Genomic DNA, 12885 nt, shown 5'->3' with positions numbered 1-12885 from the left:
ATTCATGGAAATGATGTAAAGCTTCTATGTTTATTTCTATTCTATATTTATTTCTATAGTGTGTTTATTTCTATTGTATTTACAGGAGGAAACAATTGATCCCCTCTTATTAGCCTTTAAAATTATTCCTGTCTTCAAACCCAGCACATATTCTGTACAAATGTGAAGTGACCAGTGTGAAGAGATGTGGCTGGAAGCTGATGAGAAATGTAATCCCAGAAAAACCCTCCGTTCTGTAAAAATTAAGGCAATTAAGGCTCATTGAGCAGTCCTCTGGACCCACTGTCAAAGCAAATAAACAACCACCCAGCAGTGCATGAATGTGTAATCAGATAGAGTCTGGTGTTCACTGAGACATGTGCTTATGCTTTGGACACAATGTCAAATTCATTATTTTGCCTTAGAATCTTCTGTTTTTTATACCTCTGCCTCCAGCTCAATAATTTATCTATAACACATTTAAAAGAACACAAGATAAACAGTAAACAGCTCATAGAAACCAGCACAGCTGTACACAATGGGAATTTAAACACCAAAGTAAAATAATCTGTATTTAAAAGCTGGCAGGAAATACAACTGTGATTCACTTAGATATTATTAACTTAATGGAATATTAATAAGATGTTCCATTTATATCTCCTGTTCTGTCCCAAAGTCTCCTGAGATATTTTTCAATGAGATTTTAATGGTAATATAAAATGCAGCTACTCCTGAGATAAACATCTATTAGAAATTAGTAACAAATGCATAATTTAGGAGCAGGGTAAGAAGAATTTGCCTACAAATTCTATAAATTGCAATGGAGGAAGAACACTGGGCACGTTTCTAAACCTTGCTCATGCAGTCATTCAAAATTCACACCATATGGTAGGAGCACAAAATCTAAGGCTTTCTTATGGAAAAACAGAATAATTTAGGTTTGAAAAGCCCTCTAAGATCACCAGATCCAACTGATCCCCCAGCACTGCCAGGGCCATCATTAAACCATGTCCCCAAGTGCCACATCCACATGGCTTTTACAGCCCTCCAGGGATGGGGACTCCACAGCTTCCATAGGCAGCCTGTCGCAGAGCTTGATGACCACTTTGGTGAAGATTTTTTTCCTGATAACCAATCTAAACCTCCTGTCCCTGTTCCCTGGGAGCAGAGCCCAATCCCCCTGGCTGTCCCCTCCTGTCAGGGAGTAGTGCAGAGCCACAAGGTCCCTCCTGAGCCTCCTTTTCCCCACCCTGGTTTCCATTTCATCTTGTCTCCTCAGTGTTATTCTTTTTCTCATTCTAACTTAAACACAGAGCAGAAACTCCCATACCCTACAGCTGTGTAGTACAACTGGAAAGTCTTCCCTTCCCTTCCCTTCCCTTCCCTTCCCTTCCCTTCCCTTCCCTTCCCTTCCCTTCCCTTCCCTTCCCTTCCCTTCCCTTCCCTTCCCTTCCCTTCCCTTCCCTTCCCTTCCCTTCCCTTCCCTTCCCTTCCCTTCCCTTCCCTTCCCTTCCCTTCCCCTCCCCTCACACTTAACCTTTCTGGAGTGATTTTTTTTCACTAATTGGCAACCTTCTTTGAGGTAACAGAGTAGAAAAATATAAGTGACAGGTCAGGGAAGAGGATTTTTCAGATTTTTTCAACACATTGAAAGAGATAAATCCTTTCTCTCTCTCTTGCATCCCTTTGAACATGCTTTTAACCTACATTACTAACAAGCCTGGTTGCTTCTTATTTAGAAATGCCAGTGAAAACTTAAATTTCTGAAGGGTTAAACTGACAGGCTCCAGGAACTTCAAGGTGGTCTATTGAATGTAGGACATAAATCCAAACTTGTTTTTGCTCTTTTAAAGCATGCAGATTTGAGCTGACTGGATGTAGTACATTGCATTACATCCCTGCATTTAGCTGGTAAAACTACGTGTCTTCTAAGGATCCAAACCTGTTCTCATAACTTTGGGTAAAAACTTTTTCATGTCATGTTGGTCTAAATCAGATCATCAGCTGAGTTTTGACTTGAAGTATTGGGTTTCTGCTCCAGGTTTCTCCCTAAAATTCTTGATATTATGAAAGGTTGGTGCAAAAAAATAAAGTTTTATCAAGTTATGTGCAAGTATCAGAACATATCCTTACATCAATTATCATTGTTATGGTTAATTTATTGAGATAAATCAAGGATGTTTCAGCTATCCTATTTTTCCACACAGTTTTGAAGCCCATAAAAGGAGACAAACATGGATCAGAAACTCTTACAGGTAAAGCATCAGAACAAATTTGCCTTCTAGAGCCAGCATTGTCCTTTCTACAATAAATATGTCTGCATTTTAGCAGACAAATGACTGCAAGATGTCACTGAAGACAGGTCTTTTTAAGGTCATGTTCTACTTCATTATTTCATAGTTTAACAAATCTGGCATTTTTCTATTTTAAAGAACACTGTTATCTGCCTAACCTGAACTGAGAAGTCTTCTTCCCTTTTCTATAATACTGTACCTTAAAAAATTAGGTTATATTTATAATGTACTTGCAGAATAATGAATAGCAAGAGATAATTGGCTGAGGATGTTCCAGTTCTCTTGGAACCGAAGATCCCAAATTGTGAAAATTAGGAATTACAGCTCAATCTGATCCAGCTGTTGGCCTGCCTCATGCTGCTCTTTAATTAAAACATGAATTACAAAGCTAGCAAAGGGCTACAATGGCATATCATCTTAAAGCATGACTCTTTAGTTATCCTTATTTTCTTGGCTCTGTGCCAGGTAATTTTAAAAGGAGACACACATGAATAATGTATATTTAAAACAGAATTCTTCTCATACCAGGTACCATTTCTCAGAGTTATCGCTGGACTGCTGAGAATTAGTATAATAATAACAATAATTGTCCAGCCCTACAGAAAAAAAATAATATTGTAATTTCCTGCTCCTAGGGTAAATTACCATATTTAAAGTCAAACTCTATTTGTGAGAAGTACATTGAAAAAACAAGGTCATATATGATAAGGAATAGGATATGTAAGAGGCCAGCTGAAAAGAAGGGGATATCTTTTGTTTGCCCAGGTGCACTTTGTCTTTTTATATTTTATAACTCTGGGTATCCCTGTTGTAGATGAAAACAATAAGGGAAACAAAAGGAAATCTTAAGGAGGATTTATATTATGCATACAATAATAACTTAAATATAAGATGAAAAAAATGATACATGTTTTTCTGAATGGTAGGATATCAGACAGTCAAAGACACGAGAAGGTGAAAAACTACTTGTTCTTTCATCTGGACTCTTAAAAATTCCTAAAGTGCATTCCTGACCATTTTCAGAAACAAATTTTTTAAGTAAGTCTCATGAATTATTTTCTGTCATGATTTCTTCCTGTAGTCTGCAGTGTCCTGTCACTGTACTTCCCTTAGTTAATGCAGCACTCAAATTTGTGTGCCATGGAATGGGACCTGACTCTTAACAGTGCTATTTGGCTCAATAATTCAGCTTTTTCTGAGTGTGTGGCACAGACCCACCAAACAGAGCAATTCTGCTTTCAAAGAGATTGCAGCAGGAGTCTGAAAACATGGCACCAGTGGACACTACAATAGCAACACTGTTCTCAAAAGGAGCCAGTGTTTGTTGGACACTGAATTTTTCTATTGACTAACAACAGGAAACATTAATCAAGAAATTGAAGTTTTCAGAAAGTTTGGTATATTTGAATTAGACACTTACAAGCTTTTTAGTTTTTGTTCCCAAGGCCATTGGTCTTGGGAACTGTATGACTGCAAGTGTTGTTCAGATACTGACATTTGTGTGTCCTCATTTTCAGCCAAGGGATAATGTGTAATACTCATTTCAGATGCACTCAGGAATTTGATGTTAGAAAAGTATAACTGTGGAAATATATACTATCCATTATTTAAGTCATCAATAGGAAGCATAGCTGTGTTTCCTTGAATTCTGAGACTGACCAAAATTATATCTTCTCTGACTGAATTCAGGAATCAAATTCTAATTTAAGAGCAACACCAAAAATTGAAAGTTCCTGGAGTTGAAAATGCAGATTTATGTTAGCCTTGAAAGGTCTTTAATATTGAATAAACCTTTGGAAATTAATTTATCATTTTTTCTGGTGTAAATTAGGAGTAAATGATTGAAATACCCATTAGACAAGAGACCAGGTTGTGACCCTGGTCCAACAGGCACCAAGTTTGATCCCACCACCAACTTTGGGATCAGTGCCCCAAGTCCATCAGTGTTTAAGAAGTATTTGGAAAATGCATTTGGAAACACTTGACAACATTAACTTTTGGTCAGCCCTGAGCTGGTCATTGGAGCAGATGATCAGGACAGGACCCCTCCAAATGGAATATTCTGTTCCATGACTTCATTCCCCTAGTCCCTGCCCTCAGGTTCAGGGGTTGAGAGAAGTGGGAAGAGAGATGACTGTTGAAATCTGTGATGAGCACATTTCTCCCAGCAAGGCTGTATCCCTGCACAAAATATTGTTTAAGACTGAGAATTCCTGTTGGTTCCTATTGAATGCCATCTCCTCAACTGCTCACCATACCCCTGACAGAACAGATTTATTAATCACATTAAATGCAATTTGGCATATGAGGCTGGGGGACATCAAGTCATCTATCATAGGATGTCATCTGTCAAAGGACCCAAACAATTCAAGGGTGCTGGTGGTCATTAAGAGAACACTGAAGGTGAACAGTTTATTATAGCCTTTCCTTTTTTTTTTGTTTACAATTTCACTTGTTTTCACATGCTAAGTCTGGAAACTTTCTGTAATTCTATGGAGATGATGGGGTCAACTTTTCAAGCTGAGACACAAATCCTCTTATACCTTGCTGGGATTTCACAGTCCGTTCCTTTGAGCACAGAGTGCTTCTTTATACAAACAAACAAACCCAGAGAAAGAACTCACCTTCTATTCAGAAAATACAAAACTAACAGAGCCTAATCTGTCCTGCATTTAGATATTATAGTGGTGTCAAGGGAAGAGTGTTTGTGTTCAGCTTTGCTGAAGAGGGAGAACTGATAAATGTTAAACAGACTCTCAGTGCTTCGTGCAGGGAGATTTGGACAGAGAATGATAATGCTGGAGTTCACAGCACTGAACTCACATCAGTGGAAGATGGCAGATAAAACATGGGTAACACTAATTTAAACCTGTTAAACAGAGTCATAAACCCATGTCATTTGGGAAGTTGATTGTGAAATGTGCTCAGCTTTGCAGCAGGTTAAGGATGCTTGGAACTCAAAATTCAGAAGTCTAAGCTCTCCAGGTGTCTGTGAAAACTCCGCATGTATCAAAAAGTGACAATTCGGTTAATATTCAAAAACTGGTGGCACTTTTTGTGCCCAGGATGAGCCTTTGTATTCCTGTTACATTTTCCCCTGAGTATCTTCACTGAGACATTGTGGGTTTACCTCTGGCCAAAATGACACAGAACATGCCTGGCAGTACCTCTGTGTTCCTTTTCCTGCTTGCTAACAGCCATGGGCAAACTAATTCTTTCCCTTTAATGAGAAAATATCTCAGTTCTTAAGATATGAAGGCAAGATATGGAGTGATTGTTTCTATGCTGATTTGTTTTAAATCTTTGTTTTTACAGAAGTGCTGTGCTGTGAGTGTAAAATGCACTTGACTCCACTTTAAAAACTGTGTAAGCTTAAAGCACAAAGTAAAAGGGTTTTATGGAGAAAATGGGAAAGATTACAGTTTTGTTTATAAAGTCGGAAGCACATTTACATAAGAAACACATAAAACCAAGTATGGTGTGCATACTGATATTGTAGTCTGCTTAGAGCTGCAAATTCAGATATTTTCTGATGTGTCTAGCAGAAAGTTAAAGCTCCTGCTTGGTAGGGATTTACTGCCAAATAAAAAGAGCAGGTTTTTTCAGGGTAATTTTCAATCTCTGAATTTCCATCCCTCAGTTTTGTTTCATAGCTTTACTTTTATCTTGTCTGCTGCAGAATGTAAATTAAATTTCAGAGCATGTCCCTGATTTTTTCTATTAGTATCAGAGACCTTTCTTTCTGTATTCTGCTTTTCGGTTTTGGTTGTGCAGCATCTAACAGAATAATAATTGCAAACTCCAGAACTTATCCATGGGAGAGTCTCTTTGAGAAGCAGAGAGACCTTAGAGCACTTCCTGTACACTCTGTTTAATTCTACTTTCAAAGCAAGAAGCTGACTTGTACTTTTCCACTGTAATTCAGCATTTTCTTTGCAAATCAATTGGTTTTGCACTCTGTTCTTGCTAAGATTTTTTGGTGTCATGCAACAGTTTGTCTTTTGGACCAACAAAACCTGATATGTGATTTTAGATGTCACTTAACCACATTGCTTTCCATGTGCAAGGTTTTATTCATTCAGAGAGTGGAGCTGGGACCATCTCACCCCAGCAGAGACAAATATTCTCCATCAGTTATTTTGCCTCTGCTGCAGGACACTCATGTACACACCTGAGCTTGGCACACTACAGAGGAGCCTTCAGGCTGTTGTAGCTGATGTTTGTGAGCAGATGGATGCTTGGATGGGACCAAAATTAAATTAGTACACTACAGGTGGTGACAGAACAAATCATACTGAGTGTTATTAGTGCAGAAATCCACCGAGCACCTAAGGCAATTCAAATGGAACCCGTGTTCCCAGCAATGGTATGAGTAAATAACTCACAGTTTGCTGAATGCAGTGATTAAAGGTTGAATTTAGCATTTTTTGTCATCGGATGTTGCTTGGACCCATATTTCAGTGCTTGCACAGCAGATAACTCCCTAACCATTTTTTAGAGAATCTTGGAAATTTCAGTCCAGGTCATCATGAGCTGTTCTTTGCCTCTGTTTCCTCTTGCATGGTTGGGACACACTGGCCAGGAGTACCTGCTGAAGGAGGAGATCCAGAGAGGGGCGCAGGTGCCTAAATCTTCATTGAAATGTCTGTATGGACAAGACATCTGCATGGAGCTGGCTGGTGAGATGCCAGAGGAGCTGTAGGAGAGCTGAGACACCTCGAGCTCTTCCTCCTCGTTGTTGTGCAGTAGTGTCCATGTGGAGGTTTTAGTGAGGCATGACTCAAACATGGAATGCAGGGAACTGGCACCAGGAAGGTGAAACTGAGGGACAAATGGACAGAGATACACTGGAGCTTCCTGCTGGGATATATTGCTCTGGGGGAAGCAGAGCACAATTTGTCTGAGGGATTGCACTGTGAACTTGCTGGGGGTAAGACATCAAAATTGAATTCACATAATTTTTCTCTCAGTCATAATTTTTCTCTCCCTTTCTATGCGGTAGAGGTGAGGCAAATTTGTATTTTTCATTAGTTCAGTGTCATGTAGGATGATGTACATAGGAATGACCTTCAGGTAAAATATTCTCTTTCCAGTCATGAGAGAACACGATCTGCTAAGATCAAAAACACTGCAGGAAGAAAACCTGGGCAGGATAAATTTTGAGTGCTGTGTCTTTTTTATCCAAGAACATTTGTGCCCGCTTTTGGAGCTTCTGCACTGAGGGCATATGCAGGAGAACCCTCATCAAGTTAGGAACTCTGATAAAGTGATTTTCCTCACACAGGCCATCCCTGCTCAACTTTTAGATACATTTCTTCAATATCTTTTATTTAGTCCACACATTTAAAAGAACATAGCAGTAAGACACCCAAAAAGAGGGGCCTCTGTGTCTGTGACTGCTGAGGTTGTACAGGCAAGAAGTTGGATACTTGATGGAAAACTGTCCTAGTCCAAAATTAGGTTTTCTGTTTGGTTGTTTTTATTGCTGTTGGTTTTCTTCAGGTGTTTTTGTTGTTGTTGTTTGGGTTTTTTTGTCGATTTTTTTTAAATTTTGTTTTTTAAATTTTGTTTTCTTTGTTTTGTTTTTCCTTTGGGTGTTTTTGTTTTTTTTTTTGTTTTTTTTTTTTTTTTTGGTGGTTTTTATTGGTTTGGTTTGGTTTGGTTTTGGTTGGTTTTTGTTTTTTAGTTTGGTCTGGTTTGTTTTTTTTTCTAATTAAATGAACCATTGCCTGTATAAATTCTTGATGTATAATCAATCATTCCTGTGTGGAGGTAACCTCTTGGTTTGGTGAAACAAGAGCACAAAAAAAAAAATGGATAAGGCTCAAAATGGTTTATTTGGCTGTGGGATCATTTTACGCTTGATGTTTCTTAGTGAGAGACCTCCAGCTCTGAAAGACTGATTTATTTAAGGATAACATTCTGATTCAGGATGACCCTGCTTGGTCAGGGAGGTTGGATTAGATAAGTCACTCTGGTCCTTTCCATCCTGACCCATTCTGTGATCCCATGGCATTCTGTAACTTAACATTAGGGGGGGAAAGTGAACAAATATAAATATTTTACAAACTTACTTCTAAACTGCTTTTCTTCACTCCCCCACAACCCATTTCATTTAAAAACCATATCTTTAAAAGCATTTTAGACAGGAAATAAAATATATAGCAAACACTTCCTCATATAATTACTTAGAAATTCTTCCTGATAAACAACACTTGTGATATTTTAATATCAAAATATCAATATCAATATTTTAATATCAAAATAGCTTCATAGGAATATTATCAGTGTCTTTTATCATCTAAATAATTTAACAGAGAATCCTTTATGTTTGTAATTTTAAATGCACTCTTCCCATGTGTTTGTGGATTTTCATTTGTATGTTTCGTTTTGGTGGGTGTTTTGTTCCCTTTAAGGGTTTCATGGTATTTTAAATGCAAGATTTTCATTGAAATCTTTCTAATACCTTCTGCTGAAGAGTGAGGCAAACTGCATTAGGCTGATGGGAGCTCCATTCCTTTCAGTGGAAGCTCTTGCTATTTTAAAGTCAAGGTTACTATTTCAAGTCCACTACATTTCACCAGTATGGGATTTTGGTCACGGCCTGAAAGAAGCCATGGGCACAGAGAACTTAGGAGATCATTACAATCCTACCAAAACCAGAATTTTTGCATTAGTTACCCTGCATATTCCTCCACTCCTTGATATCTGGCTTTTTCATGCTGTAGATGACTGGGCTGAGGGAAAATCTGCTTATGGCCATGTTAATACTAAAATTTGCTATTTCTCAGAAGGTTGATAAAATAAAGCTGAAACCTGCCCTGTGCACCACCAAAGGAGGAATGTGGGATTGCGAAAGATTCCCTGGGTTAATAAATACAATCCTTTCCTTTCATACTCAATTAATCATGTCTCTAAAGACCTTTTATTCAAAATAAAGGATGAGAGAAAAGAACTTGGAGATCAGAGAGAGAGAAAGCATTGCTGTTAAGAATAATTTCTATATTTTTTCAAGTGTTAGTTATTGGCAGCTGATAAAATTTTGTGGTGGTGGGTCTGATCATCTGATTGGGGATATCTTGTGTCCCAGTATAAAGGTTCAAACCAAATGAGACCAACCAGATCCTGAGTATGTTAGAAATAAAACCACCACCAAAACCATCCCATGTGTATTGTTACAAAATCATCTGTTAAGCTGCCTCATTCAACTTTTAATAGGCAGAACAGAGCTTAGCAATTAATGTCACTATCTGTTATTTTCTTTGTAAATGATGTGGTTTTTTTCTTCAAATAGTCCCTCCTATGCACGAATCTATTTCAGTAATAACTAAATCCCTTCCCACTGGGATAAAGTTCAGTTCAATTCCTTTGAGTGTAAAGAAATGCCATGAATGTGCCCTGCATCCTGGGAGAAAAGCAAGCCAAGATGCTTCCATCACGAGTTCTCTTACAGCCAGAGCTGGGTTTGTAAATGGAACTGGTGCTCTGTACAAAAAAGGCATGAGAGACTCTGACAAGGCTCATGTTCACCTGGATTAAATTATTTCACTAAAGTGTAGTTTAATTTCTTACTTTAAGCTGTCTCTACTCTCAATATGCACCCCCAAATGCAAAGCTACCTTTTTTTCCTCTTCCTGACAAAATAAACAGAAATTTTGCCATTCTGTTCCATAATATGAATGTGGTTTTTATTTGTCTGTGGAATGCCTTGCCATGTGGAGAAAGGGCAGAGCTCAGCTAAGTCATCATGTACAAAGGTACAGAGTGCACTGCACTCAATGAAAATGTTTCAAACTCAGTATTTGCAGTATTAAGATTTAAAAATACCTCCTTACTATTTTGTCCCTCCTTGCATTTCCTTCACCCCTCAAAAAGGATGTGCTCTGCCTCCTGAGAGGCCAGATTTTCATTTGGATAAGTGAATTTCTAGGAACATGGATGGTTTAAGACAGAGCCAATTGCCTCTAGATTGGCTTGTTCAAAATCTGTCAAGATCAAGTTCCTGATTAAGATGGGATGTAAGTCTAAAAATGGATAATTTTAACCCATGATGATTAAGCTTAAGAACATAATCAGAACATGTTCTGTGTCTATTTCATCTCAGTACAGGGTGGAATCTGAATTGAATGGCTGTTAAAATTTTAGAGAAAGTGGAAAAAGTGCAGCAAATCAGAAGGAACAATCAAAGACAAAGTGAGGATTTAATTTATTTCTGAACAAAAGTAGGAATAACTATTATCTCCCACTTGTATTTAAATTCAATCTATGTTAAATCTTTATCTAGTTGCCAGAGGATCACTTTATTTTTCACTTTAAATCTGGCAGATTTTGACAATGTTCCTGTACTTGAAAGACACTGTGCTGTTTTGCTCTGCATACACTGCCTCAGACCTCAGATGATTTTAGAAACTGAAACTGCAGCAAACTGCATGTCACTTTTCTCCCTAAATGTCTCACAGGGCCTGCCTATTTCAGAAAATCCATCTCTCTGTGCCATGGGATAATTGGCAATCAGCTCATTTTGAAATCTCTCATGGCTATGAGCACAAGGAGTTAAATGGTGAGACAAAATGCACATTCCTGCTGCAATCCAATAGCTCTTATTTCATCATATTAGCACTCAGATTTTTATCTGAGGAACAGGAGAAGTTCGGCTTTTGAAAGCTGTGATGTGTGGTCACAATAGGTGTATTCTCTCAGGATGGTCCTTTCTTGTGCTCTTTGTCAATTGCCTGCAGGTTTGGACACAGATCCTGCACTGAAAGCTTCTGGCAGGCATTTTCTTAGTGCTCCATTCAGATCTGCAAGCCTTGTGATCATTGTTAAAGCTCACATTTTGTGAAGCACTGATTTCTCCACACAGTTATTCTAGTGTTAAGATTATATATAATAATGTTTGCAAAAGGAAGTAGATTTTTTTCTTGTGCTGAGGAGCCCAGAACGGGATTGTCTGACCTGAAAGAAGAATCACAGAATGGTTTGGGTTGGAAGGGACCTGAGGAGCCCAGAATGGGATTGTCTGACCTGACAGAAGAATCACAGAATGGTTTGGGTTGGAAGGGACCTCAAAGACCATCCTGTTCCAACCCCTGCTCTGGGCAGGGACACCTCCCACTACCCCAGGATGCTCCAAGTGCTCCATTCTGCTGCCCAGGCTGGTCTAATCTGCTGCTCTGAAAGTGGGAGATGGGGCCAGAGGGCATGGCTAAAACCAGCCTTACTGCACTGTAAATACATGGCAGATAAATCAGTGAAGACCTCCTCAAACACATTTCTCCCTCACTTCAAGCACAGCCCCAGCTGTAACCCAGTTAAACTCAACAGTTCACAGTTGTTCAGTGGAATTGATTATACACAAACCCACTTTTTCACTTCAGGCTTCCCTAATATTTTCATGATATTTAAGTTTCATGCAGTACGAGATGAAAAAAAAAAAAAAAAAATATCCCATGGGCTAAAGGCTGAAGTGCAAATGAAGAAATGCCTCCAGATAGAGCTTAGGGTTAATTTTAATTTTAAGGCATCTCTGCACATTACCCTAAAACTCTTAAAATTTAAGAAATCTCATATTATTTATCCAGCTTGAAGACTCACTTAAGAACATGTATTTAGCAAAAGAACCATGAAACTTGGTCAAATTATAAATAAATAAATATGTATTTTTCTGGTAATTCAAAATGTTTGTTTGTCAAAGAGCAGCTTTCTCCTGATCTGGCCATGCCAGAGTCATGGCAAGTGTTGCAGTCCCTTTTCAGTCATTCCACTCTCCCATTCTCTCACTTATTGAAGGAAACCCAAACTGTTCTTTGGATACTTCTTTACTTGCAGTTTTACTGCTCAGCTGGCTGCACGCATTTATTAGAGAGCTGCTTGTTCCCTGAATTTTTAACCTCATACATTGACTGTTTCCCCTCACATGGATGTGGTATCACCTGTTGGCTGATGATGTGATCAGTTCTGGAGTGCACTAGTGTGGAGTCAGCAAATGATCATGTGATGGTTTTCTTTTAATGTCCACATTATCCTGGAGAACATTTCCATCCAGCTTATCTTAGGAGCCAATACACTTGGGAATTCATTATCCTGTTCCAGTCAGTGGAAGGGGATAATCAGTTACCCTGCCATGGATACAGAAGCATACCTAAATATTAATGTCTAAAAATCTGTCTATAAAAATCCATTTTCAGGGATGCCTTTCACCTCATTTTAGACTTTAAAGTTTTGTTATCTAGAAAAATATTTACTTCTTGGATGATTTTTTTTCCATGTAGCCTAAGCATTTGTTTCCAAACAACTGAATTTCCCTGTTTGTAAGGAGCCCATAATTGTGTGGTTTGTACTAGATGCCTTTTTGACAGATTCAGATAGAATCCAGGCCTTTGAGATAATCTTTTCTCATTTAACCGCAAGTATTTGGAATCATTACAGTATTCTCTCTCTGGGAGAAATGATTCAGTCAATGCAGAAAGGTCAGTCTAGATGATCATGATAACGCATTTACTTTCTTTATCTTTAAATGAGATACAGAATTATCTGCCCTTTGCCTCTCAATAGCCATTAAATCATTGATTGCAATTAGAAAAGTAAAGAGAATTTATGGATTTGTCATCCA

This window comes from Anomalospiza imberbis, chromosome 4, assembly GCF_031753505.1.
Source record: "Anomalospiza imberbis isolate Cuckoo-Finch-1a 21T00152 chromosome 4, ASM3175350v1, whole genome shotgun sequence".
In the NCBI taxonomy this organism is placed as follows: Eukaryota; Metazoa; Chordata; class Aves; order Passeriformes; family Viduidae; genus Anomalospiza; species Anomalospiza imberbis.
This window is presented reverse-complemented; position numbering follows the sequence as displayed.